This window comes from Pipistrellus hanaki (assembly GCF_964339955.1).
Source record: "Pipistrellus hanaki genome assembly, chromosome: 6".
In the NCBI taxonomy this organism is placed as follows: Eukaryota; Metazoa; Chordata; class Mammalia; order Chiroptera; family Vespertilionidae; genus Pipistrellus; species Pipistrellus hanaki.
Window position 1 is genome coordinate 72,434,753 of NC_140508.1, and position 26,727 is coordinate 72,461,479.

The 26,727-nt window shown below is 48.6% G+C and overlaps 1 protein-coding gene across 1 annotated transcript in view; it reads left to right on the plus strand.

The window, feature by feature from the left end:
• The first annotated feature begins 3,065 nt into the window (after positions 1-3,065).
• DYM (dymeclin) overlaps positions 3,066-26,727 on the plus strand; it is a 319,690-nt gene continuing 296,028 nt past the window's right edge. Inside the window, exon 1 of the mRNA XM_084888932.1 lies at positions 3,066-3,075. The gene's annotated coding sequence lies outside the window, so the exon portion shown is untranslated. The remainder of the gene's footprint in view (positions 3,076-26,727) is intronic.

The following is a 26,727-nucleotide window of genomic DNA, read 5'->3' on the forward strand; positions in this document are numbered from 1 at the left end:
TTGCTGAACCTGTGTGCTTGCTGCTATTCTCCAAGCTACATGACTGGCTCCTAAAGCGATCGCATGTTCATGACCAGTGTGTTTCACCTGCCGCTTTCACCCTTCTTGCGGGACTTCATCATTAGCTAAGAACCTGCCCACCATAGAACTGCCTGCCTGGCTCCTCGGGCTCTCAGGTGACACTGGAGGTCATTTCAAGCTCGGTTGCAGGGGTTATAAGGTCATGAGAACCTCTTGAGGAGTTCATATGATGTTGCCATCTACTGGCAATGTTTCCGTCCTCAGCCCTGCAAGTATAATTATTAAGAATGTTCCCCTGCCGAAACCGGTTTGGCTCAGTGGATAGAGCGTTGGTCTGTGGACTGAAGGGTCCCAGATTTGATTCCAGTCAAGGGCATGTACATTGGTTGCGGGCACATCCCCGGCAGGGTGTGTGCAGGAGACAGCTGGTCGATGATTCTCTCTCATGGACATTTCTGGCTCTCTATCCCTCTTCCTTCCTCTTTGTGGAAAATGAATAAAATATATTTTTAAATAAAGAATGTTCCCCTATGTCTACCCCAAAGAAAGGCTCCTTTTCCTAGGCTTGGGAGCTGGGCAGTGAGCAGTCTTAGCACCAGGGTTTCAATTCATGGGTTCATAACACTGACTACATTATTCACAGTTGGGCAGGACATAAGCATAAAATTATTGTACGATGGTTGCCAAGAGTTGCATTGGCAGAGAAAATCTGTTCCAAATACCTTGATGCCAAGTGGCCAGATTACCTCAATGGGCCTATACTTTTCAAGTTCTGGATTAACAGATGGAAACTTTATGGGCAATTTACTGAGCAAATTCAGGTTTCTTTCTGCATCCTATGGCAAAAGGAAAGAACACAAACTTGGATGTGCAAGAGGTGGGACACTAAAATCTGGCCCAGGAAACGTGCTCCTACCTTCCTCCCAGGGAAGGTCTACACATCGGTCCCCTGAAAGCCCATCAGTTTCCAGTCAAGTCCTTCCACGGACCAATAGTCTCAGCCTTGCATCTTTAAGTTTGTGATCAATAATTTATGTGCCTACCTTGGCAGGGCCCCAATGCTCAGGTAGTTAGTTGGTCAAGCATTATTCTAGATATTTCTCTGAAGATGTTTTTAATTAATTTAACATTTCAATTGGTAAATTATAAGTAAAGTAGATTACCTTCCATAATGTAGGTGGGCCTCAATCAGTTGAAGGCCCTAATAGAACAAGGATGGATCTTCCCCACGCAAGAGGAAATTCTGCCTGAAGACTGCCTTTGAACTTGGACTTAAACTCTTCCCTGGATCTACTAATAGCTCGCCGATCTGCTCTGTAGATTTTGAAATCAAACAGCCTCCACAATTACATGAGCTAATTCCTTAAAAATAAGTATCTCACCCTAACCAGTTTGGCATAGTGGATAGAGTGACGGCCTGAGGACTGAAGGGTCCCAAGTTTGATTCCGGTCAAGGTCATGTACCTTGGTTGTGGGCACATTCCAGTGGAGGGTGTGCAGAAGGCAGCTGATGGATTTTTCTCTCTCATCGATGTTTCTAACTGTCTATTTCTCTCCCTTCCTCTCTGTAAAAAATCAATAAAAAATATTTATTAAATAAATAAATAAATAAATAAATCTCTCAATATAAAGATGAATGAGAGAATAGGTGGGTGGATGGATGGATAGATAGATAGATAGATAGATAGATGATAGATAGACAGACAGAGGTAGAATTATAAATCATCCTATTGGTCCTATTTCTCTGGAGAACCCTGGCTAACTCACAGTTAGCTCCTGCTTTTGTGGAAGGCTACCAGGGTTTTGTTATAGCAGTTTTCCTGAAATGTCAACTGAGTTCCTAAGCCCCAAAGCCTCTGATTTACCAGTTTCATTCAATAGCACTGCTCTCGTCCCATACAAAGTCTTACTATCCCCAAGTCCTAGTATCCCATGTACGTTTTTGGCTTGTCTTCAGGCCTCTGCTGGCTACATGAAGTAAGATCGCCTTCATTCTTAGATCTCAGATCAAGTCTAGGCTCGTTGTGGACAAGACAAGAGGGGACACATACCCTACAAATCTCCTCTTAGATCTTCAAGCTCTTGGATTCCCAGACATTCCAGTTCCCATTTCACCCTAGGAGTTAGATGGTATCATACTGATTCACGATTAGGAGGATGAGGCTGGTTCATTCAAGTCTATGGCGTAAGCAACATAAGCATGAGAACATAAACTTCAGTTTCTAGTCATAGGCATCAAATTATGCCACCCAGCTTCTCTATGTCTGATTTCAGAATACATTCATCTTAGTATCACCTTCTCTCCTCGCTACCCAACTTCTTTACCTCCAACAAGGGCACAATCACTTTAGCTCTATCTGCTCAGTACAGTCTCGAATGCTAATCTTTACCCCCCTGGAAATAATAATAATTCATTTTTAGTGGCTACTTACTACATGGCAGACACGGTGCTAACAACTTTGCATGCATCACCTCATTTAGTTCTCACAAGATTACTAGTCCCATAAATCACTCAGTTCTCAAACAATAGGGCTGGCTTGGCCCTGGGGATTTCCTGGGAAATGGAACTGGATTGAGTGGTGCTATAGGGAGGAGGGAGCACAACTTGGGTCCCAGAGCTGAACCAAAAAAGCCCAAAGTATTGACTGGAGGACATCATGGCCCAAGGTCCCACAGCTCCAAGTCATCCAGGAGGCACAAGAGAAGGCAGGAAGGTAGGGCAGGCAGCAGATTAAATAGTCAAGGAGAACCCTTGGCAAAACTTGGAGGCTCAATTCAAGTGCCTCCCCCACCCTCATGATTGCACTATTTCCCCTGCTGGTACTCCTCCATCCTCCTAGGCCTCCAGCCTTCATTCTTTCTTTATCCTCTATGTTCAAACCAGCTTTCAGGAGACTTCTCAATGAATGTAACATGTTCCTACATTTTAAAACTAGAGGCCTGGTGCATGAAATTCGTGCAAGGGTAGGCCTTCACAACCCCAGCTGCCTCTCGGCCGGCTGTTTCATGGTTCCACAGATCCGTCCACCAACCCACTGGTCATTCTGAAAGGTTGTTCCACTGTCCAGTCTAATTAGCATATTAGATCTTTATTAAATAGGATAAAATATGTTCAGCATAAGTTAGACTACTCTTGATGAGTCAAGACCATTCTATTGAACATATATTCTTGCCCTAGTCCATGACACAGGGCTAGCCTCAGGGTTGATGACATGAATGGGCCTCTATGCTAATTGGCCCAACCCACTCTGCTTTTTCGGTCATTAGACCTGTTTTTCTAGACCTGCTGCCACTGCCCCACTGTTGTGCTATTCATCATCCCTTCTTACCATGCACCCTGCCTACTCAGCACTAACCCACCACCTGGTTGCTGCAGGCTAGAGAGCCTGCTCTCTAACTTCCAGAACCATGGAGGCAGGTCCTGAGGGAGGCCAGGCTGGGGTGAGGGGGCTTCCCTGTGACTATATGCCCTACTCACTTGGCCTCTGGAAGGCTCATTTGAAATCTAAATTCAGGCATTCAATTCCTCCCCTTAAAAAGGTGATGACAATTACTACTAGTTCATGGGTAAGCATTAAGGGAAATCATATATGTAAAGAGCTTATCACACATAAATAGGTATTTACATATCTCTGTAATATAGGTATAGCACCTTATACATAAAAATATTCATTACATGATAGCTTTAATATTCTTATTCTGACTGCCCTAGAATTAATTTTTTTCCCCTTTATCTCCTCTGAAGTGTTGAGGATGTCAAATAAGTTAACACAATGTATGATCTGATCTCTGTTATTATGGTTATACTTTTAGCACCACCATGAAAAAACACACACATATCTTTCACATCTGGGGTCTCTTTTGACCCTGACAACCCTTCTGCTCAGTCAGAGTGCCCTAATTTTCAGGGGTGGAGGGGGGCCTGACAAGCATCCCACAGCTCCCCTTCCTTCTCCCATGTGAGGTGCCTACAGCAAGGAACTGAAGCCTCCTGCCACCGAACCCTCAGCCATGTGAGCGAGTCCCCTGGGAAGAAGCCTCAGAGGACTCAGCCCACCAACATCTGACTGGAACATGAGGAAGTGCCATGAGTCAGAACCAGCCAGCCAAACCACTCCTCGCTTCCCCTCCCACAGAAGTCACAGAGATAAGAGATGATCATTATTGCTTTAAGCCATTATGTTTTCGTGTGATCTGTTAAGCAGCCTCAGATGGCTGAAATCACCAGCAAACACAAAGACCCCAGGCAGTAATGTCATCAGAGGACAGACAAGGAGAACACCAGGTGAATGGGAAGGTAGATGTCAGGGTGATATGACTACAAGCCAAAACACACCAAAGATTGCCATCAAATCACCAGAAACGAGGAGACAGGCCTGGAACAGACTCAACCGCACAGCCCTCGGGAGGAACCAGAGGAGGAGACAGTTTGATTCTGTCCTTTGTAGCATTACATTTAGATTGGACACTTTAGCCCAGGCTGGGTGGCTCGGTTGGTTGAGTGTCGTCCTGTATCCCAAAAAGGTTTTGGGTTTAATTCCAAGGCGGTGTATGTACAGAAGGTAAACAATCAATGTTTCTCTTTCACATCAATGTTTCTCTCTCTCAAATCAATTTTTAAAAATCCTCCTGTGAAGATTAAAAAATAAGAAGAAAATTGGACACTTTTTAGGCAACTGTAATTTTCTCAAGTGTAATCAAATCTTGGTGACATCTGTCCCTGAGACAAGAATCTCTGTGCCAGACTCTGCTGAAAAGCAAATGTGTGTGGACTCGTGGAACAATGAAGCAAAGCTTCGAGCAGTTTAGGAAACACAGCCTGTGGAGCAGGGGTTGAGGTCTAGGTGATGGGTCTCTGGCACCATTCAGAACCAACGGGTCTGAGCTCCCTCACTGGAAAACCCAGCTGAAACCAGCATGGCTCCAGGCAGGGAGCAGGCCGGAATCGGCAGCCCAGTGCCTGTGGTCCCCGCTATGAATATTGCTGTCAGCACCTTTGAGGAGCCTCCTTTAAAGAGTGGTGGGGTGGGGAAGGTTGACCCCCTGCTTGCTTGCATGTACTGCAAAAAAATTTACACACTCAGAGATGGTACTGGAGGGACAAGATAACAATGAGGGGGCACTGTGGTCTCATACGCTGGTGTGGGGTGTGCCTTCAAGGGTCTGGAAAAAAGATGACTCTGACATGGCAAAGGTATGTTATCTTAGATGCAAAAAATAAACACTGACCTTTGTCAAGGAAGCTACAGGCCTAGAATGTGGCTACCCGTTGTGACTGGCTTTTAGTCAGGGGTTTTTATGTTCAAACCATCCTATGTGATCCCTTTTGCTCTCTGAGTTTACAAGGCCCACCAGGCAGGCCTCCCCTGAGCTTGCCAGGCGTGTTAGTATGTGGCCCCTTTTCTTCATCCACAGAAAGATGAGCTAAAACAATAAGTGGAAATGTAGGAGCCACACCGTTTCTGCTGCAATAAAAATTATCAACTGCAGCCAAAACCGGTTTGGCTCAATGGATAGAGCATCGGCCTGCGAACTGAAAGGCCCCAGGTTCGATTCTGGTCAAGGGCATGTACCTTGGTTGCGGGCACATCCCCAGTAGGGGGTGTGCTAGAGGCAGCTGATCGATGATTCTCTCTTATCGATGTTTCTAACTCTCTATCCCTCTCTCTTCCTCTCTGTAAAAAAATCAATAAAATATATTTTTTTTTAAATTATCAACTGCAAAGTACAGAATAGGATCACTTGGCTTAAAGTAACGCAGATGCTAAAAACTAAGGAAGGAATGGAGAGGTGTGGCAGGCAGGGAGACGGAAGTGCCACTTGACAGCTACGTTTTTCTAATTGAGGTATAATTCACATAGCACAAAATTCATCCTTTTGACGTACACAGGTCAGATTTTTAATATATTCACAGGGTTGTACAACCATCATCTCTCTCTCTCTCTCTCTCTCTCTCTCTCTCTCTCTCTCTCTCTCTCTCTCTCTCTCTCTCTCTCTCTCTCTCTCGTTTTATTCCAGAACATTTTTGTCAGTACAGAAAGAAACTTTGTATTCATTGCCAGCCATTCCCCCAGCCCCAGCAACCACTGGTCTGCTTTCTGTCTCTCTGAATCGGCCTGTTCTGAACATTACATGTTAATGGAATCACGCGACATGCGGCCCTTTGTGTCTGGCTTCTTACACGTAGCATAATGTTTTTAGAGCTCATCCGTGCTGTAGCATGTAGCAGCGCTTCACTCCTTTTCCTAAAGGCTGAACGGCATCCTATTTTTGTCTATTTCACATTTTGTAAATTTATCCATTCATCGGCTGATGAGCTTTTGGTTTATTGCCACTTTTTGGCTATTAGGCAGAATGCTGCTATGAACATTCATGCACACGTTTTTGTGGGGAAATAGTTCTCCTGTTCAGTGGGCCGTCTTTTCACTGTCTTTATAGTATTTTTTGAAGCACAAAAGAATTTAATTTTAATGATGTCCAAAATATCTATCTTTTCTTTTTTTTTTTACTTGTGCTTTCGGTGTCATAGAGAGGAAACCATGGCCTACACCAGATTCCTGGAGTCTGGACCCTTCATGGTTGATGCACCCAGAATGTGAGTTCCTGCAGGACACCGTCTGCCTATACTGTCTTCTGTGTGCTCACAGTCAGAACTGTGGCCAGCAGACACAGGGACATGAGAAATGCTCAGGGTCACTAATCATCAGGGAAACGCAATCGACACCACAGTGAGGTCCTACCTCGCAGCTATTACAATGGCTATTATAAAAAAGATAAGCGACAACAAGGATAAGGAGAAAAGGGAGCACTAGGGTACTGTGGGTGGGAATGTACAGTGAGTGGTGCAGCCACTACTGGAAACTAAAAATTTAAAAATAGAACTACCATATGATGTAGCAATTCTACTTCTGGGTATTTATCCAGAGAAAATGAAAACACTAACTTCAATAGATATGGAAACTCCATGTTCATTGCAGCATTATTTACAATAGTCAAGACATGGAAATAACTTGGGCCCTCAAAGATGAAAGATTAAATATAAATATACTAGAGGCCTGGTGCACAAATTTGTGCATGGGTGGGGCCATTTGGGCCAAGCCAACCAGAGGAAGGGGCTGCAGCCAGCCATTGGGAGGGGCTGTGGGCAGTTGGTGGGTCAGCCCTGCCCCTGATCAGGGTAAGGGGTAGGGGGGCAGGGCTAGCTTGGGGAGGGGCTGTGGGCAGTTGTCCAGCCTTTCCCGCCCCCTGGTCCAACTCCCAGTTGAGGGGACAATTTGCATATTAGCTTTTTATTATATAGGATATTTATATATATATTTAAAAATTGCATTTTTATACATATAATAAAAATATTTAAATCTAGCCATTTAGACTTTGAGGGTATTATGCATAGTGAAATAAGTCAGATAGAGAAAGACAAATACCATATACTCTCATTTGCATGTAGAATCTAAGAAAAAAACACACACCAAGCTCATAGATACAGAGAAGAGATTGGTGGTTGCCAGAGGCGGGAGTGTGGGAGTGTGGGAGCAAAATGGGTGAAGGGAGACAAAATGTATAAATGAAACAAGCCACGGGTATAAAATGTACCATGTGATGGCTCTAGTTAACACCAGGATATTTGGAAGTTGCTAAGAGAGTTCATTTTAAAAGTTCTTGTCACAAGGGAAAAAAAATCTGTAATGATGTGTGGTGCCAGATGTCAACTAGACTCACTGTGGTGATGTTGTTGCTATATCTATACTAGTATATACAAGTATCACATCATTTTGTCATAAATCTGAAACTAATATGATTTATATCAAATATGCCTCAATTTAAAAAAGAAGAGCAGTGGAGGTTATCAGGGACTAGAGGATGTCAAAGCTGGAAGTGGACGTAGAAGTCACCTCGCCCAGCTATGTCACATTATACATAAAAACGCGATCCCTGGCGAGAGAAAAAGGCAACATCGGCACCAGTATTCCCAGTCCTTGACTATGATCCGTTCAGTGCCCACACTGAGCGGGGCCTGCTCTGGGTCTTTGGGGAGCACAGGGTATACCTCTCGCCCATTTGCAATCCAGGGCACGTGGTCCCCCGGCACAGCCTGTCTCACTATCCCTTGGGAAGGATACCGAAAGAGCACACGGCCAGTCTCCCGTGCTCCATTCGGCACACCACTTGCTAGACCCCATGGCCATGTCCTTATTCCGAAGTCGATCTTCAATCAAAGGCCAGCCGCTAGTTTCCACTTTGAAACTCTGACAAAGCGTGCAAGGCTTTGGCACCGTCTGGAGACATCTGTAGTCATCGTGACTCGGGAGATGGGATGCTGTTCAACAGACAGCCCACACAGCAGAGAACCATCCACCCTGTTGTGCCCACAGGGTTGAGGCCCTCGACTCCGCAGGGTGCCGGGAGGTGAGTGGGTGAAGCCAGAGGGGGAGTAATTCCAGGTTAATCCAAAAAGAAGATCAATCCAAACTGCTGCCTTGGGTCCAGGCCAGGGGAACAATGAGAAGCCCCAGTTTTCGTGTGCTGGAGCGTCTGTGTAAAGGGGGAATTATTCCTACTCCTAACAAGCCCTATGGAATTGACTCTTTGCCTGCCATCCTTGGGGGGGCCTGACAGCCCAGAGCAGACACATTCCTTGGGAGGGAAGGGAGCCTTGGCTGCATTCTTCCCCAACCCCGCCTGGGCTAAAATGGACATGCCTGTCAGTGCACCTGGGCTCCCAGTGAGACCACACACCGTGGGCACCACCCCCCCAGGCTCCCCCATACACACTTTTTTAAAAAATATATATTTTATTGATTTTTTTACAGAGAGGAAGGGAGAGAGATAGAGAGCTAGAAATGTCGATGAGAGACAAACATCAACCAGCTGCCTCCTGCACACCCCCTACCGGGGATGTGCCCGCAACCAACGTACGTACCCTTGACCGGAATCGAACCCGGGACCTTTCAGTCCGCAAACCGATGCTCTACCGCTCAGCCAAACCGGTTTCGGCCATACACACTTTTTAATGCAGCTCTCCCCAGGGACAAAGGTGCCATCTCTCAGACTCCATGGAGCCTGGCCCAGAATCTGTGCTTTAGCCGCATCAGTGGAGGAAGAGGAGTGGCCCGCTGTAGTAAAGCTGTTGGTGAAAATCTCCTACAGAAAACATACCCTTCTTAGATCTGCTTTTTAGCCAACACCTCACACCCTTGGTTTCTGACTTAATTCCCCAACTTTGCCGTACTCACAGGGTGGTAAGGGAAGGGGGGAGGGGAGAGGTTTGCTACAGACCTAATTTTTCAGGCAAGTCTATAGCAAGGAAAATAATTACCAAACTTACATATTAGGAGCATATTTTACATTAGAGTCAACACTATTTCTCAAGGGTTTTTTTTTTTTTTTCCTTTTTATAGGTGTTAGTTCCTGTTAACATGGGCAAAACATTTCTATTTCCATAGTTACGTTTAATTTTGACTTCATTTATAACTCAGGGCAGAAGCCCAGATCAGATATGTGGTCTCATTGGATGATTATGCTTCATACTAGAATCTTAAAGGCAATTACTCTTCCTTGCTAAAGTTTTTGCTTCAGGGCCTTTTTAGAAAATGAATCCACTCAGTGACCATTGGTGGAGCTCAGGTGAGGTGGAGGCCAGAGTAACAGGCATGGGCGCTGCTCCACAGACCAGCAGGGCGACAAGCCTGGAGAAACCGTGGTTTGATGAACTGTGACGCCGGCTCGGCTCTCCCCATCAGCCTGCCTAGTAAAGACAGGATCCTGTGCATGGTGCTCTCACCTGGTTTTGCCTTGTCTGCGGCACCGAAATCTGGCCTGTAATGTTTGGAGCTGTGTTCCAACCAACAGCAACACTAATCAGTACTTTGCTAGTCTCTAAAGGGGATTTTAACTCAGGTTGGGTGAGAATGATCTGGCCCACGCTCCTGGATGAGAAGTGGGCACCGTGAATGATAACGGTTATGAAGAGGGTTCTTTTCTCCTTGCGAACAAACTGGTGAGAACCCCCCTTCAGTCTGGACACGCCTTTGTGTGTCCATGTCACTTTGTCCAACACGGATGGTTCTGGACTACTAGGTCGTGGCCGATGATACCAGATGGACTTTCTCCTCTCGTGCGTTCCTTTCCAGTGAGGGACACCCTCCCTGGGACGCCCTAGTAGGAATCAGTTATTTTCCACTACCCTCTCAGCCCATCCAACCTCCATGTAAGGAAGTTCTGTCTCCTTAATGAAACCTCACATCTCCATCCCCTTGTTTAGGCCTCATTCATCTCTCAGCTGGAAAACTGGAAGCCAAGGACTGCAAGCTAACTGGACTCTGTCACCAAACGCCACCCCACCCATCATTGCATCAGCCAGGCTCTGCTCCGTGGCCAGAACGATCTTCCAATGCACAAGTCCGATGGTGTCACTCCCCTACTCAAAATTCCAATGGCCTCTCGTTTCCTTAGGAAAACTCTGTCCTTCATCCTCTGGCACAAAGGGTCTGTGTTGTTTTGACATCTGCTTCCTTTTAGGCCTCCTCCAGGGCACTCCCCTCTCTGACCTTCAGGCCGAGTCACACACAGCTTCTTTCCCTTGAACAACCCAAGCTCTCTTGCCTCCAGACCTTTGCATAAGTGGTCCCCTTGCTTAAAATAACATTCTCCATCTCATTGCTTGACGGTCATCTTACTGTTTAGGACTCTGAGTAGGTGGTCCTTCATCCAAGGAGCCTTCCACATCCCCTTGTTAGTCCCACACTGCTGTGTACTGCCATCATCTATAAAAATAAAAGGATAAAAAAAAATTTAAATAAATAAATAAATAAAAGGGTGATATGCTAATTAGACCAAACATCTTCCAGACGTCCTTCCTGACGAAACCAGGGCCAGAGGGAAGCCAGTCTGGGTCTCGGGTGCCAGAGGGGAGCGGTGCTGGCAGCCAGGGGAAGGAAGGCCTGCTCTTGCACACATTTTCATGCATCAGGCCTCCAGTGTCTCATATAACTCAGGGTAGCTTTGCATCTCAGTGTCCCTGGGTCAGCACACTTGGAAGATGGGCCACAGGATCTCCCTCCTGGAAACAATGCTCCTTTGCAATCTCCTCCTGAGTATGGGCTAGACCAGTGGTCAGCAAGCCGCGGCTTATGAGCCACATGCGGCTCTTTGGCCCCTTGAGTGTGGCTCTTCCACAAAATACCATGGCCTGGGCAAATCTATTTTGAAGAAGTGGCGTTTAAAGAAGTTTACGTGTAAAAATTTTGGCTCTCAAAAGAAATTTCCGCCGGGACCGGTTTGGCTCAATGGATAGAGCGTCGGCTTGGGGACTGAAGGGTCCCGGGTTCGATTCCGGTCAAGGGCATGTACCTTGGTTGCGGGCATATCCCCAGTAGGGGGTGTGCAAGAGGCAGCTGATCGATGACTCTCTCTCATCGATGTTTCTAACTCTCTCTCTCCTTCCTCTCTGTACAAAATCAATAAAATATATTAAAAAAAAAAAAAAAAAGAAAGAAATTTCCATCATTGTACTGTTGACATTTGGCTCTGTTGACTAATGCGTTTGCTGACCACTGCACTAGACTTAGTGACTCACTTCTAATAGAATACAGCAAAAGGGAGGGAGAATCAATTCCACAATTAAGTTACAAAAGACTGAGCCTTTCATCTTGCTAGCATCTCTCAATTGCCAGCATGCTCTCCCTTGCCTGTTTGCTTGCTCTGATGAAGCCAGGAAAGGCCAATGTGACAAGGAACTGAAGGTGGCATCCAACCCACAGACAGCCTCGGTTGAACAACAGTGAAAGTGAGCTTGCAGGCAGACCCTTACCAGTTGAGTCTTGAGATTACTGCAGGCCAGGATGTGAGAGACCCAAAGCCAGAGGATCCAGCTGAGCCATGCCTGGTTCCTGGCCTAAGGAAACTACATGTTTTTTTAAGCCACTATGTTTTGAGGTAATTTATAGTGCAGCAATGGGTCACAAATACACCCCACCACTATGCTATAAGTTACATGTGTTCAAAAGTTACATCCCCAGAACTAGGGCGTATTGGTTGAGTTCATGTATAAATGAATATTTTAAGAGACTGGAAATCATCCAAATTTCTACTGTCAGTTAAACTAGCTAAAATAATTAAACATATGCAGCTGTAATAAGAATGAGAAAGCATGCTATGCATAGAAATGAAAAGATCTCCAGAATGTATCATTAAATGCAAACCAGTAAAACACATGCTACCTTTTGTTTAAGACAGCATGTAATATGATTTTATAGTCATATATACTTGTATTTGATTAAAGTATAGACAAAAACTGCTCACCTGAAGGGGGTACGAGGAAATGGAGAGGTAGGAAAAAGTCAGTATTATTTTGATTTTTAAAATATGTTCTTATTGATTTTAGAGAGAATGGAGGAAGAAGGAGAGATATAAGCATTGATGAGAGAGAAACATTGATTGGCTTCCTCCTGCATGCTCCCCCCTGGGATCCAGCCTGCAACCCAGGCATATGCCCTGACCAGGAATCGAACCAGTGAACACTTGGTTCATAGGTCAACACTCAACCATTGAGCCACATTGGCTGGGCTTGTTTTGATTTTTGAATCAAAAGTATTAAAAAAATAATTATTTCTTTCTATCTTATTGGTCTGTTTTTTTTTTTAATTAATGCACTTTATTTTATATAGTTTTGGGTGCAAAAATAATTTTTAAAGGATATGAGCACAATATCGAATGCTGCAAAGAGTCAAGTAAGCATGAGGATTGAGCCTAGCCAGTTTTGCTCAGTGGATGGAACATCTCTGTGTAGAAATGTGGCTGGGAAAGGAAAACAGGCTGTCTTATAGAAATAACAAAAGGGGAGGCTAGCATAGAATGGTTTTATTTTATTTTAGTGAACCAGTAGGCATGAGGGTTTTTATTTATTGAGGTCTTACCTAATTTGGTAGGTAGCATAATGGCTCTCCAAAGATGTCCATCTTTTACTCCGCTGAACCTGTTAGGAACATGTTATTGATGTGACTGAGGGCCTTTGCAGATGGGATTAAGGTTATAGACCATGAGATGGGGAGCTTGCTCTGGGTCATTCAGGCGGTCCCGGGTAATCAGAGGGTGCTTTAAAGTGGAAGAGTGACCCAGGAGAGTCTGAGTCAAAGAACTTGAAAGATGGAAGCGTGAGAACTGAGCCCACGTTGCTGGCTGCAGAAAGGGACCATGAATCAAGGAAAGTGGGCACCTCAAGAAGCAGGGCTCCTTGCAGGTGAACCCCAGCCTGGTGTATCCATAGACCTGGACTTGGGCATCAGGAAGGTGCCATCTTACTGCCACATCCTATGAGCTTCATGCTTCTGCCCCCATTCCGAACATATTCAGTGACATTTGTCCTCTCCTTGTGACCCCAGGTGATCCCACAGAGGGCCCTCCCAGAGGCCTTCAAACATACTCCTGCATTCTCTCCTCTGGTCAAAAAATGCAACATGCATTTCTGTGCTCCATCTCATGATAACCAGCTCTCCTCTCACTTTCAAATAGTAGCTGCTGGTGTAGATGGCTATCGGGTCACCTGCCATGTGTCCAGGTTACCTGCTGACCATTTTGAACTCAGGTAATGAGAGATTAGAGGCTTGGCCTTTCTCAGTGGATATGTCAGTACAGCCAGACCCCATCTACGAATTATACCACCAGGCCCATCTGCCCTCTTTTCTTTCCTCCTCTTCCCCCCTTTGCATTCCACGTTCCCATTCAAAGAGGTCCCAGGCCTTTGGGACTCCCCAGCTTCTCTGAGGCCCTGAGACTGTCAGAGAGGCTGAGCTGGCTGCAGGCGAAGCCCAGGCACACGAGGCCTCTTGAGCAGAGGACAGGAGACGAGCTGTCTGACTTTCAAGAGAGCCAAGCACAACACTCCAGGAAGGGGACCGGGGACAAAGCCTGGAGGGGCCCTCAGAGACACTGCTGGATCCCAGCGCACTCCCTTCGGCTGGCTCAGTCCTGTCAGTTCTCCCTCAGCCCATGGTTGGCTGTGTGCCCCTCCTCCTTAGCTTCCAGTATCCACAGCTTCCAGTCCGGGTGTCTCCCCCAAAGACGGCTGGTCCTTCTGAGACAGACAGGCTGGCAGCATAGAAAGGGGCCCTGGAACCCTGAGCACTTCCCTCTGCACCACTGGGCTGGACTGAGAGCTGTGAGAGTTGAACTTTGGGGAGAAACCTGCACCCACAGCTGGAGCACCTCCTTCCACCAGGTGCCTGCACCCAGTGACACAGAAAACAAAGAGCTCCGTGACCTGGTGGGGCTGTGAAGGTAGAACATTGTTTTAAGTTCTGAATAAATTTGAAGGACAAAAAGCCAATCACGTGAGACCATTCCTGCAGCTACGACCAAGGCCCAGGGAGCCAGTCCAGTGAGTGCTGACCATGTGTCTGAATTCCTCAGCGCCATGCCCTTGACCCAGGAAGCCAGGCAGCTCCACAAGCTCCTTCAGGGCGTGGGGGAAGGGAGGCAGAGAGCCAGCACCAGCCCGTTCCCTGCCCCCAGGTCCCCGGTGACCTTCTCAAGTTCTGCTGACTCCAGTTGGATCTTCCTAGAGGTCTCCCTTTAATGTGGCCCCTGGCCAGTGGGCACAGAAGCACAAGCACAAGCAGATCTGTCTCTAGGATCTTTCCAGAAAGTTCCAACACCATCACCTCCCCTGTCCTCTCTCCTGTGGCCGTCCCTGCCCCAGCTTCAGCCTAAGATGACACATATAACCACAGGCAGCCCAGCCCCGTGTCGGGCACCGAAAGGAACAGGACAACAGAGGCAGAGCATGTGCCTGGCCCCTCAGCTCCCCCATGACATGAGCAGGAATTTCATCACATTCAATACCACAGGAGAACACGTCAAAATATGGCACAGCCAAAACCGGTTTGGCTCAGTGGATAGAGTGTCGGCCTGCGGACTGGAAGGTCCCAGGTTCGATTCTGGTCAAGGGCATGTACTTCAGTTGCGGGCAGCTGATCGATGATTCTCTGTCATCAATGTTTCTAACTCTCTATCCCTCTCTTTTCCTCTCTGTAAAAAACCAATAAAATATATATTAAAAAAAAAAAAAAAGCATGACACAGCCCAGCACCTTTGCAAAGAATCGGAGCCTGCCGCCCGTCGGGACAGACCCCCTCGGCCAGATGCGCCAGCCAAGCCTTCCGAGTATGAGTTCTGTCGAACACCTCGGAGGCCAGACTGAGTCTTCCCTAAGCAGACAAGCAGGGCCAGGCATACAGCACAAGTTAATTTCGTTTATTTTGCAGGACGAGTGAGGCTAACTTGGCCTGGATCACTTCTTGCTCATGCCTCTGAGCAAAATCATGAGCAAAACTTCAATGTCCCCTAGCTTGGCTATGAGGTAACCTCTAACCAATTCCCTTCCACTTAAGAAAATGCTAATATTGCAACTAATCGCTGTGAGGAATAAACCGCCACCCTCTCAGCCTCAGGGGCTCATGTTTTGGTGTGAGTGCTCCCAGATTGCAAACTGTTCTTTTGGTGTGTGTGTGTGTGTGAGAGAAGTTACTACTTCATTGAGTCACTGGCTTTTCTGTTTCTTTCTGAACTTGACACCCTGTGGGTCCTGTGGAACCAGCTCTGTGCTCTCAGCCTTGGAGCTCCATAGCTTTCATATCCCCCCCCCCCCCCCCCCCCAGGGACAGGAAGGTGAAAACCCAGGGTCTGAGGGTGCCTTGAGGTCTTGATCACTCGTCTGAACCTCATTTTCTGCATCTGCAAAATGAAGCCAATTTAAACCCAACAGGATTAAAAAGAGAAAATGTCTTCATTATAATGATGGTAATGATTATCCAGTTTCTTGGTTAATCAACACAAATTTATCGATCACCTACTGTAAGCCAAGGACATGCTACACATAGCCTCGTGTTATCTCCACAACAACCCTAAGAAGAGGTAGCGTTCCCATTTTATGGACACACGGAGACAGAGCTGGGCCACAGAGGTTACGTAATCATTTTCTCCAAGTTACATTCATTCTCGCTGATGAGTAAGAATTCGCTCTCAGGTATGAAAGACCGTGCTGTTTGCATCACAGGATTCTGCCCCAGTTCTCGAGGCAGGAGAGTCAGAATGCGTGTGGAATGAAGGCTTATAACCAGGAGGGAACTGAGGGTAAGCTGTTAGGAGTTCACCTCTAGGGTAACCAGGGGATTGAGGTGCAGGACAGAGCTGCCCAGGCCTCACTTGGAAGGCAGGAGAGACAGGTAAGCAGACAGAAACCAGGACCCAGTGGCCAGCAAGAGGTGCAATTGGGGAAGGGCACCAGCGCTGGGTGCAATTGGGGAAGGGCACCAGGGGTGAGAATTAGGCTTCTAAGTGGGAAGGTTCACAGAGGCCCAGGGGCAAGTCTCTGGGAACCCCCACCCCCATCCAAACCACAATCACAACTCAGCCAAGTTTGCCTTTATCTTCTGCAGCTTCCCATGTCACCCTCTATCCCCTTAGGGTGTCCCCTCTTTTTAAAGCTCAGGATCTCCAGGTTCCCCCACTATTCCATTGGTTCTAACCTATCAGAGCACTAGGACCTCCTAGGAGACCTTTAGCAACACAGATATGGACCCTCTTGTAGAAAGTCAGAGGCAGTGAGGAGGGCTGGACCATGCCTGGGAGAGATCATAGGACTCACCCAGGTCACAACGCTGCCTGATTCGGAAGCCTGGACTACCAGAGGCTTCTTAACTCCAAACTCTGTCTGTCACGAGCGTAGTCGTGACAGGTGCGAAGCCTGATCCCACACCTGTTTCCTAGTGTTCGGACTTCTGGGTTGGAACTCTGTCCTAGGCATCACTTTGCCCCCCAGGGATGATCACCACTGTTTCGCACTTGGTGTCATAAGCATGTCCCTCAGCAAAGTCTGGCTTTTGGCCCTTGAACAGTGAAAAGTACAGCTCTGACAGCCCAGCTGTGCAGAACCCACGTAAGTTTCCTGACTCCTGTTGACAGTGAGGCCTGTAAATGGACCTAAATGTATGCCCCTCAGGTCAACCCTTAGTGGCCCCACCCCAAGCCTTGGTTGCCATGTCTTGAATTGAAAATAAATACTAATAAGGTTTTTGCGTGGATAACCAGAAAGAATACCCACAAAGAATAATGCCGGGCAGAGACCTAGCGTTCAGTCACTGTGTGCTCAGGATCTACTGTGGCCAGGCTCTGTCTGCACATGCAGGGCAATGGCTGTGCTCTCTCCGGTCCCAGTCCACAGGTGGGGAGGGCGGTGTCAAGCAAGTAGACAGGCAATTAGGAAGCAGAGAGCCTGGTGCTCTGGGGACACAGAAGAGATGCGCGGAACGCAGCTGGGATCAGACATCAAGAGGCTCCCACGAGAAGTGTGTCCTGTGGGGGGAGAAGAGGCTCAGCGCAGAGGAGAGGGGCACCCACATTCAGGGTTGGAGCCGGCGAAGGGAAGAGAGACCGGGAGAGTGGACACCCAGAAATCACACAGAGACCGTGCCCAGGCCTTTCCCTGTCCCTGCGCTGGCCTCCTGCCCAGTTACCTTTCACTCCATCACAGAGGGAAAGCACTTGACCTTTCCCTGGTGATGGGAGGAGGGCCCAGGGACAGAGCACACAGCCCCTATTTATTTACTCACGCGTGTTCTGTGCTTTGGTTACCTAACCAGAGCCTGGACTAGGCAAGCCTGCTTTTGCTCACCTTCTTCCTCTAAGCTCCAGCCCCAGGCCCCTGGGTGATCTGGAACCTTCTGCCATGTAGTCTTAGCCCCTCCATTATGGTAGCTGTTAGCCACTGACCATCGGACGTGAGGCTGGTCTGGATTGAGGTGTGCTATAAGTATAAATGAGCTTCGTACTGGATTCCAAAGACTCAGTATGAAAATAAATGGAAAATCAAAGTACAGCATAGGAAACACAGTCAATAATATTGTATTAACTATATACAAGAGGATCACTTATATGAATGTCTAACCACTATGCTGTATACCTAAAACTAATATAAAATAATATTGAATGTTAACTGTAATTTACAAGTAAAAAGAAGGGGGGAAAAGAAAGGAAATATAAAATATCCCAGAAATAATTTTATATTGATTGCATGCTAAAATTGAGTTAATTTAAATATATTATTAAGATTAATGCCATCTGCCATGGCCGGTGAGCTCAGTTGTTAGAGCATTGGCCTGCACACCAATGGGTCAAGGGTTTGATTTCTGGTCAAGGGCAAGGGCAGGGTCGATCCCAAGCCCTGGTTGAGGCATGTGTGGGAGGCAACCACTGATGTCTCTCTCACTTTCTCCCTGTCTCTCTCTTTTTCTCTTTCCCCCCCCCCCCTTCCACTCCCTCTAAAAATCAATGGAAAACATATACTCAGGTGAGGAGTAATCCCCACCCCTCCAAAAAAAAGAAGAAAGAAAGGAGAAGAGAAGAAAAGAAAAAAGAAAAGAAGTAAGCAGAGACTAAAAGAAAAAAAATTGTGTCATCTGTTTCTTTGTGCTTTTCTGACATGGTCACTAGAAAACCTAAACTTACATTTGTGGCTTCATTATGTTTCTAGTGCCGCCCTGGAGACCTTCTTTGCTGTCCAGGCTTAACTGAAACACAGAACAGTTTTCCATTTCCCAGGAGCCATGCTGACATGCATCGTGGAGAGGGGAAGGGCATGCCCCACGTTGCCCTGGTGTTCCATGTTTTCCTTGTATTCCTCATCACTTGTAACCGCTGTCATTCCCTTCCTCTCCCCCCAATGTTTAGCTGAGAAAACAGAGAGCGTGAGTTTCTCTCATCTGTTCCATTCCTAAGCCCGTCATTTTCCCGATGCATAATGCTGTCCAAGTTCATGGCTGATAACAGTCTTTAAGAGCTCCCTCAGGTAATAATAATCCTTCTCTGCATAAAAAGAGTCTCATGTCATTTACATCATCCCATCGGCTCCACGAGAAAACCTTAGTCCTTCAATATAAAATAGTTTCATGTTTAAATTTTGTTTACATGTGGTGGAAAATTAAAAGGTGGCAAGGAATAGAGAGAAGTCAGCTGCCTCCCTCCCTGCCTCCTCCAGCCCCACCTCCTCCTACCTGCCAGCACGCTCTGTATGGTCTCCCACACGGTGGTGCACAGATACAGTCAGGCATGTGGATAGAGAACCATCTTCTAAAAACTCAAACAGCAGCACAGGCCACTTGCCACTGTTTGTACTTAGCATCCTATCTGGGAGACACTTCCATATCAGTAATAAAGGTCTGTGTCCTGGGCCGTGTGCTGTGATGTGAAGAGAGTGAAATGCAAGGGCTGGGCCTTCGGTGAGCTTCCAGATCAGTTAAGGAGAGAGCACGTGTACGTGAAAGAACACACTCATGGCAGGCTGCCAAATTAACGATATAGATCGTCAATGTGTATTCATTCATGCAACGAAATCTCAGCGAGCTGCTTCTTCAGGCCACGCTAAGCATTCAGAAGGGAGAGGACAGTGCAGGTGCCATCCCTGAACAATGCAGAGAAGTCCCTTCCGCTGAGGAGGGTCTGCAGAACGGGGCCTGGGTGGGCTGGGAGAATTTGGTAGGTTTAGAAGGAGGACGCAGGTGGTCCACACCGGAGGGAACCATTGACATCTGTGGGACATCCCAGGGGAGTTGCAGCTGCGGGTCAGGTGGGCAGGGCGTGGGTCAGTCTGAGAAGCTCTGAGCAAGAGAAAAGGAGCAGATAAGGCTGGAAGGACAATTGGAAGCTGATGATACAGTGTCCTGAAGGGGCACCCAGACACCTTTGGGCTTCAGGCTGTGGGAACCTGGAGCTACTGATGCTTTCTTACGTGTGGTGGGCCCTACCAAAGCTCCGGCCACTCCCAGAGTGAGTGGCAAATGGCACTGGGTGGGGAATGTGTCCCAGCAAAAATAACTGGTAGCCCGCTCGAAATGCACTCCTTGAGTTCTATCAATGTGACCACCCACTTACCGGTGGGATACACCGTTCAGGTGCCTCAGGCAGGGGTGTGTACACATGCGCATGAGTGCATGCATACATGGGCAGCTCCCGGGCACAGCGTGTTAGGTAACCCACACCTAACGTCCCAGCCCAACGAGCAGCCAAAGGATTTCGACAGGCTTTGCCTTCGAGGGTGCCAACAAGCAAATCTCCTGTGGGAAGGTCACTGTCCCCATGAACCCCGATGTCATGAACACATTGTACCCTGTGCTGCTCCCGCTCCTCGTCGTTCTGAACGGCTGAAATCAACCCCCAGAGCAGCCTAGGCTTGATGCTGTGCGGCTCAGTGTTCACCAACACCTCGGTAGCCAGCAGAGGTGCGTGGGTTGATTGGTAAAGGAATCCTACAGGGCCCAACTCCAAGAGATCCGTAGTATTTGTACAGGAGGAGCTTGTCCATCGTTTTCTCTAGGGTGGGAGTGGCGGTGGAGGAGGCGGGATTGATGGAGAAGGAGAGAAGCTGAGGATTTGCTGCAGCAGAATCTGGATGCTCGAACCAGGGACTAATATTTCCTACAGCAGCCCAGGTGAGGTCAAAGGCTGAGAAACAACCACCCCACGGAGAGAGGCACGCACAGGAGCTTTGTTTCAACGGAACACCGTGCCTGGAATACATCAATCCGCCGCTTCTACAGAATCCACCTGCTGGATCCTCATGGCAACCCAGATTCCTGCCCCATCCTGTGGGCCGCATTGCGCATGACTGCCCCGCTCGTGTTTCAGTTTGGTTCTTTAATGTGTCTGCTCCCCGTTGACCGCCAATGCCTCATGACTTTCCTCCAGCCCCAGTGAAGAAAGACATATGATCGCCACCTTCCAGACCTGCCTCTTCCTCTGCACACTCCAAACCCTCCTCCGGAGTGGAAAAAGTCAGAAGAGTTTGGGGGGTTTTCCCCACAAGCAAGGAGGCGTCCAGATACGGAGACGTAGGACCGTATTTGACGTGCGATTTCTGGGCACTGGGATAAACACACAGGCTGGACGGAAGCCCTGCCAGGGTGCCAGGCACTCGGAGTCTTTCAATGCAGATCTCCCCTGTGCCAGCCTGGCCTCTTCTGCAGGGATGGCAGCCCCCTGCAAGGAGGGATGAACTTTAAATGGGTAATAAAGCCCTGTACCAAATTGGACTTTGACCTTGCTCAGAATTCCACTGGCCCATGTCCCGCCTTTCTGCCCAGTTGTCCCCGTGAGTGGCTGCCTGCTCTCCTGGGCGGCTGGGCAGGCTGTCACCGGCTGCTGCCTGCCTGGCTGCCTTCCACCTGGCCAGCTCAGAAAGCCTTGGAAATCAAACAGTGTCGCCTTGCCAGCCTTTCTGGCTACCTCTGAGCCCAGAGCAAGACAAGAGCAGTCTGGCCGAGGCCCCCAGCCTGGCTGGGCCTGCTTGCAGGGCATGGGAAGAGGTGCGTGCCGCCCCACAGCCACTCTTTCTCAGTCTCAGTTACCAGAGCGATTCCCAGACAACGCCTGGAATGGCCGGTACGGGCATATGCCTGTGACATCCACGGAATCAGCACGGACCCAACATTTATTTTCTCCAGTTTCCTCCTCCCCCCAACCCACCCCCACTACTACCCTGGAACACCCTCTGCTTGCTGGGAAATAACAAGTTTTTGTTCATTTCTTCTTCCCGGAAGGTCCTCCATTCTCGTCTACATGTCTAAGCTCTGCCCTTCCTTCCAGGGCCTGGGAAGCCACCCCTCATCTATGGCACCTGCCACGCCACCCCTCACCTTACCTCACCATGCTTCTCTGCCTTCGTCTTCAGTGCGTGCAGCCCCGTCAGCAAAGAGGGAGCAGAGTTTGCCTGTTCGGTTCCTTTTTCACCCGAGCCTTTCCCAGAGGAAAGAGCAGAGCCGAAGGAGAGAGGACGCCTTGGACCAGCACCGGCGGACAAACCTCTCAGCTAACTGGGCCCCTTCCTTTAAGGAGGAATTGTGGGCACCTACTGACATCACCACTGTTAGTCCATAGGGCAGGTCCAGGTCAGAGAAAGCCCCACCATTGGGGTATATTTTCTCCTCTTGATCCCCAGTTTCCTCCAGGACCGTGAGAGGAAGGATAGCCAACAAAGGAACAAAGTCCAAATGTCCTGTTGAACTCCCACAAGGGCAGGGGTAGGGGAGCGTGTGTGTGCATGTGTGTGTGTGTGTGTGTGTGTGTGTGTGTGTGTGTGTGTTCAACAAGTCCCTTGGGATGCTAATATTCTAATATTCCCCTTCCCTGAGGATCCCAGGGTGGTTCCATGCAAATTGGTGATGCTCTGATTTAAGGGCACACTTCCTAAGCCGTAGGCATGCAATGGTGAGCCAGCCCTGCTCCCAGAGGGCCCTGCAGGTGATCACCGTAGATTGGTCGCCTTCCATTATTCCATAGGCCCTCTTTTCCAACACATTGTTGTTTATTTTCACAAAATCAGCTGTTGCAAATATATTTTATTGATTTTTTACAGAGAGGAAGGGAGAGGGATAGAGAGTTAGAAACATCAATGAGAGAGAAACATCGACGAGCTGCCTCCTGCACACCCCCTACCGGGGATGTGCCTGCAACCAGTGTACATGCCCTTGACCGGAATCGAACCTGGGACCCCTCAGTCTGCAGACCGACGCTCTACCACTGAGCCAAACCGGTTTTGGCTGTTGCAAATATTTGATGATGGAAATTTGAATGCTATTTGCCTCCTTATTTAACAAGTTTACCAACCAACCTCTCCTACCCAAGGTAATGTGAAAACCCGTTACCCAGTAGCTCATTGAAGACAAGTCCAGGGTTATAAAGCCATTATCTTATTATCTTATTTTCTTTAGAGCTTCTGTTTCCTGAACTATCCTATCTTCCACTGAAAAGTGATTTGGAAAAGCAGGCTTAGACCTGATTTTTTGGGCAAAGGGCTGGGTGGCTGAGACACTGCCTTTGTTTCTCTCCTCCTCCTCCTCCTCCTCCTCCTCTTCTTCTTCCTTCTCTTTTTATTGATTTCAGAGAGGAAGGAAGAGGAAGAGAGAGATAAAAACATCAATGATGAGAGAGAATCATTGATTGGCTGCCTCCTGCATGCCCCTCCATCCCCGCCCCCCTGCCCCAACTAGGGATCGAGTCCACAACCCAGGCATGTGCCCTTGGCCAGAATCATACCCGGGACCCTTCAGTCCACAGGCCAACGCTCTATCTACTGAGCCAAACCAGGCAGGGCTGCCTTTGTTTCTTTTAGTTTTTTGGGTTTTTTTTTTTTAATTTAATATATTTTATTGATTTTTTTACAGAAAGAGAGAGGGATAGAGAGTTAGAAACATCGATGAGAGAGAATCATTGATCAGCTGCCTCTTGCCCACCCCCTACTGGGAATGTGCCCGCAACCAAGGTACATGCCCTTGACCGGAATCGAACCCGGGACCTTTCAGTCCGCAGGCTGACGCTTCATCCACTGAGCCAAACCGGTTTCGGCTGTTTCTTTTAGTTTTACTTTGTTCTACCTACGGTAAGTCTAAGGTCGCAGAAAAAAAGAGCTCTGCTTCCTTGTGGCTTGTGCCGAGCCCTTGCAAATTTATGGATGACCTTGTACTTACTCACAAGCTATCCTGGGTCTGAGTCACACGCAGTGGGGCTTTAAGGAGGGTAAAAAAATCATTCCTGAAATAAATGAGTTGCCATTCATTTTCGCAGAAGCGCTCACTCTCACACAGCCAAGCTTGGTAGCTGATGGACAGGATGGAAAGGGCTGTGAAATCCGGGAACGTGGAAACGAAGGCTAAGGCTAAGGTGGGACGTTGGACTCAACGCTGCATCCCTGAAGGGCCATCTATACTCACATGGAAGCAGAACAAGATAAATACCTGCCCCCACAGAACAAGGAAGATTGCTTGTCTCCACCTTGGCACTGAGTCAGAGGAAAACCATGTCCCGTGAGGAAGAGCAGGGGAGGAGGAAGGAGGGAGGGAGAAGTAGGAAAATTGACATCCACCCAGTGTCCTTTATACATCTTTTTTATAATAGGCAGCCACATCCTATTATCTTGTTTAATCCCACAGATTATCCCCTCTTTAATGGAAGAGGAAACTAAGACACAGGGCTGAGACTGGAGGTGTGAAATTACAGACCCTGTGGTCTCGGGCTTTGTCTAAGATGCATTGCTCACTTAGATCCTGACTGCTGTTGTCAGGCATGACCCCGGAACAAAACTTCCACCCCATCCAGCTCCTGTCTCTCTCTCTCTATGCCTCTCTCCCTCTCTCTCTCTCTCTCTCTCTCTCTCTCTCTCTCTCTCTCTCTCTCTCTCTCTTTCTTTCTCTCTCTCTCTCTCTCTCCTTTCAGAACCTACTATTCCAGGGTGGCGGGAGACAATGTGGGCTCAAGGGAAATTTTCATGTTCTCACCAGTCATTCCACACTTAGACTCACAACATCAGGTTTCTAACGTGGGGACAGAGTTACTAAACACGCCATTGGCTGAAGCATGGGGGAAGGAGGAGGGGGAGGGGGAGCCAGCCCTCTGTTTTCACTTGAGCGTCTAGCCACAGCTGAGTGGAGTTCAGGAAAGCTGTCTAGGCTGGAATCCGAGATAGGTGGTAGTTTTATGTTATGGAACTAGATGAAACTGCTGCAGGTGAGAAAAAAAGAAAACAGGAGGGAGGGAAGGAGGAAGAGAGAGAGAGAGAGTGCGTTTTGCTCAGGGCACAGAACAGACACTGGTAAGAGGAGGCTGAGGAGAGGCTGGAAACAGGGAAAACTGTTTTTCCAGGATCATGTGTGATGTCAGAGAATTTGAGAGAAGTGTCGGGCTTTTCACCAGGAAGAAAAGGTCCAGTCGAGAGAATGGATCCTGCCTAGTGTGTACATTGGCTCCACAAACGGGCGTTTGGGTCCAGCTGTGGGTGGACAAGCCAGAGGGCAGTGAGCCCCACGTGAAGGAGGTGAGGAGAGGCGGAGCGGCCAGCATCACCTGGGAACTTGTTAGAGATGCACATCCTCAGGCTCCACGTCAGACTTACCAAACCCTGGAGTGGGGCCCTGTGACCTGTTTTAACACGCAGCCGGCATGCACGCTGGACTTGAGAATCAGGGTCCTATGCCCAGCAAGGCTCCTCTCCCCCACCCCCGCTCCTCCACCCCACTGCCCCAATGCTTCCTCAGCAAGGAAGGGCAGCAACAGGGGAGCTGGGGGCTAAATCCCAGAAGGGCCTGTGGCCTCAGGGGGCACTGATTGTGGGGGGAAGCTCTGGGAAAGGAGAAGCTGGATTGGGGTAGTGGGAGCTCCTGAGGAGGAGGGTGGCTCAGACGTGGGCTGCTGGGAAATGGGGGTACATCTGTGCCAGGAGTAGACTTAGATCCAGCCTCCTGTCCTCTCAGTGCTCATTCTACAGCACAGGCCACCTGCTTCCCAGGCCCAAGGCCCCTTGGGAAAGCTGCACATTCACCCACTTATACTAGGTGTTAGGAACCTAACCTTTCCCAGGGTCCTTTGCGTTTAAAAGGTGGCACCCAGGAGAAAGCACTATTTGGAAAGTGAAAATGTAAGCTTTGGGATTCCTGGACAGGAAGCTGCCTAGTCTTTAAGTCACACTTCCCCTGCGGGGCACCTGCAACCAGCTGGGCCTCCAACTTCCAGGTGAAGGCTGGCAGGGCCCCTCTGGGTGTGGGCCTAGTCTCAGGAGCAGAGGAATTCCCCATCTGCTCCTCTGCCTCCTGGCATCTCCCACAGCCTGTCACTGTGGGAGAGAGGCAGCCATTAACATAACTGGAACAGATCCTCTTTGTCTGCATTCCAGACAGGGAGCTCCGGCCTCCACAGAGACGTGCTAATTATGCGGAGGGACCCTGGGTGCCTCTTGGCAGCGAGCCTGCGCACATGTGGGGGCTGCAGGAAAAGAAACCTGGGGCAGGTGAGGCCAGGCCCGGGCTGTGCCTGAGTTACCTTCCTCACCCAGGACACCTGCTGCCCGGCCCCCAGCTCTCTCTGGAGCTTCCTCCTCCGACCCTGGTGGTCAGGAAAGCACACTTGCTCTCGGCATGATTATCTTCCATCACCTCACCAGGGACTGGGCTTCCTCCCGATGTGGACCGCAGCTCCTTCACAGGGACCCTTGTTTTATACTTACTTAATTACTGAATCAATCATCAATCAATGTTTATTAAAGAGACTTTGCCAACCACCGTGTAAAGGCCAATAGGCTCCAACTGGAACGAGGCAAGTGCAGCCCCGTCGGGGGTACAGGGCACACAGCCAGAGGGACTGTTAGCTACCAGCAGTGAACAGAGGATGTGTCCGATGCTCTGGGAAGGCTGAGGAGGGGCTACCACAATGTGCCTGGGGAGGAGGAGGGAGGAGGAGGGAAGGCTTCCTGGCGGAGGTGACAGCTGAACATCCTACACTAAGGATGAGTAGGGGCTTATTGTGTAGGTGTGACAGAGGGAAAGCATGCGCAAAGTCACAAGGTGGGGAAAAGCTTGGGGCCTTCCTGTGACAAGGAGAAAATTCTGAGGCCATCTAAACTAAATTACATCCTTGGAGAGAGAAAGACAGCTGATAGTCTGTTCATGGCTGTGGGCCAACTGTCGGCTGGAAGCCGGGATTACTTTCCGGTGGCTCTTTCCCGATTCCCCTCGCCAGGCACCACAGACCTGCAGCAGCCTTCGCTTTCCGGGCTGCCGCCCCGGCCACGCCACAGGGACCTTCCTTTGTGCGGACTCCGGGCCTATCCCAGAGCTGGCCCCGCTTCCCTTTCTCCCACCCCTTTGCCCACAGCTAATGTGAGTTCTTTTT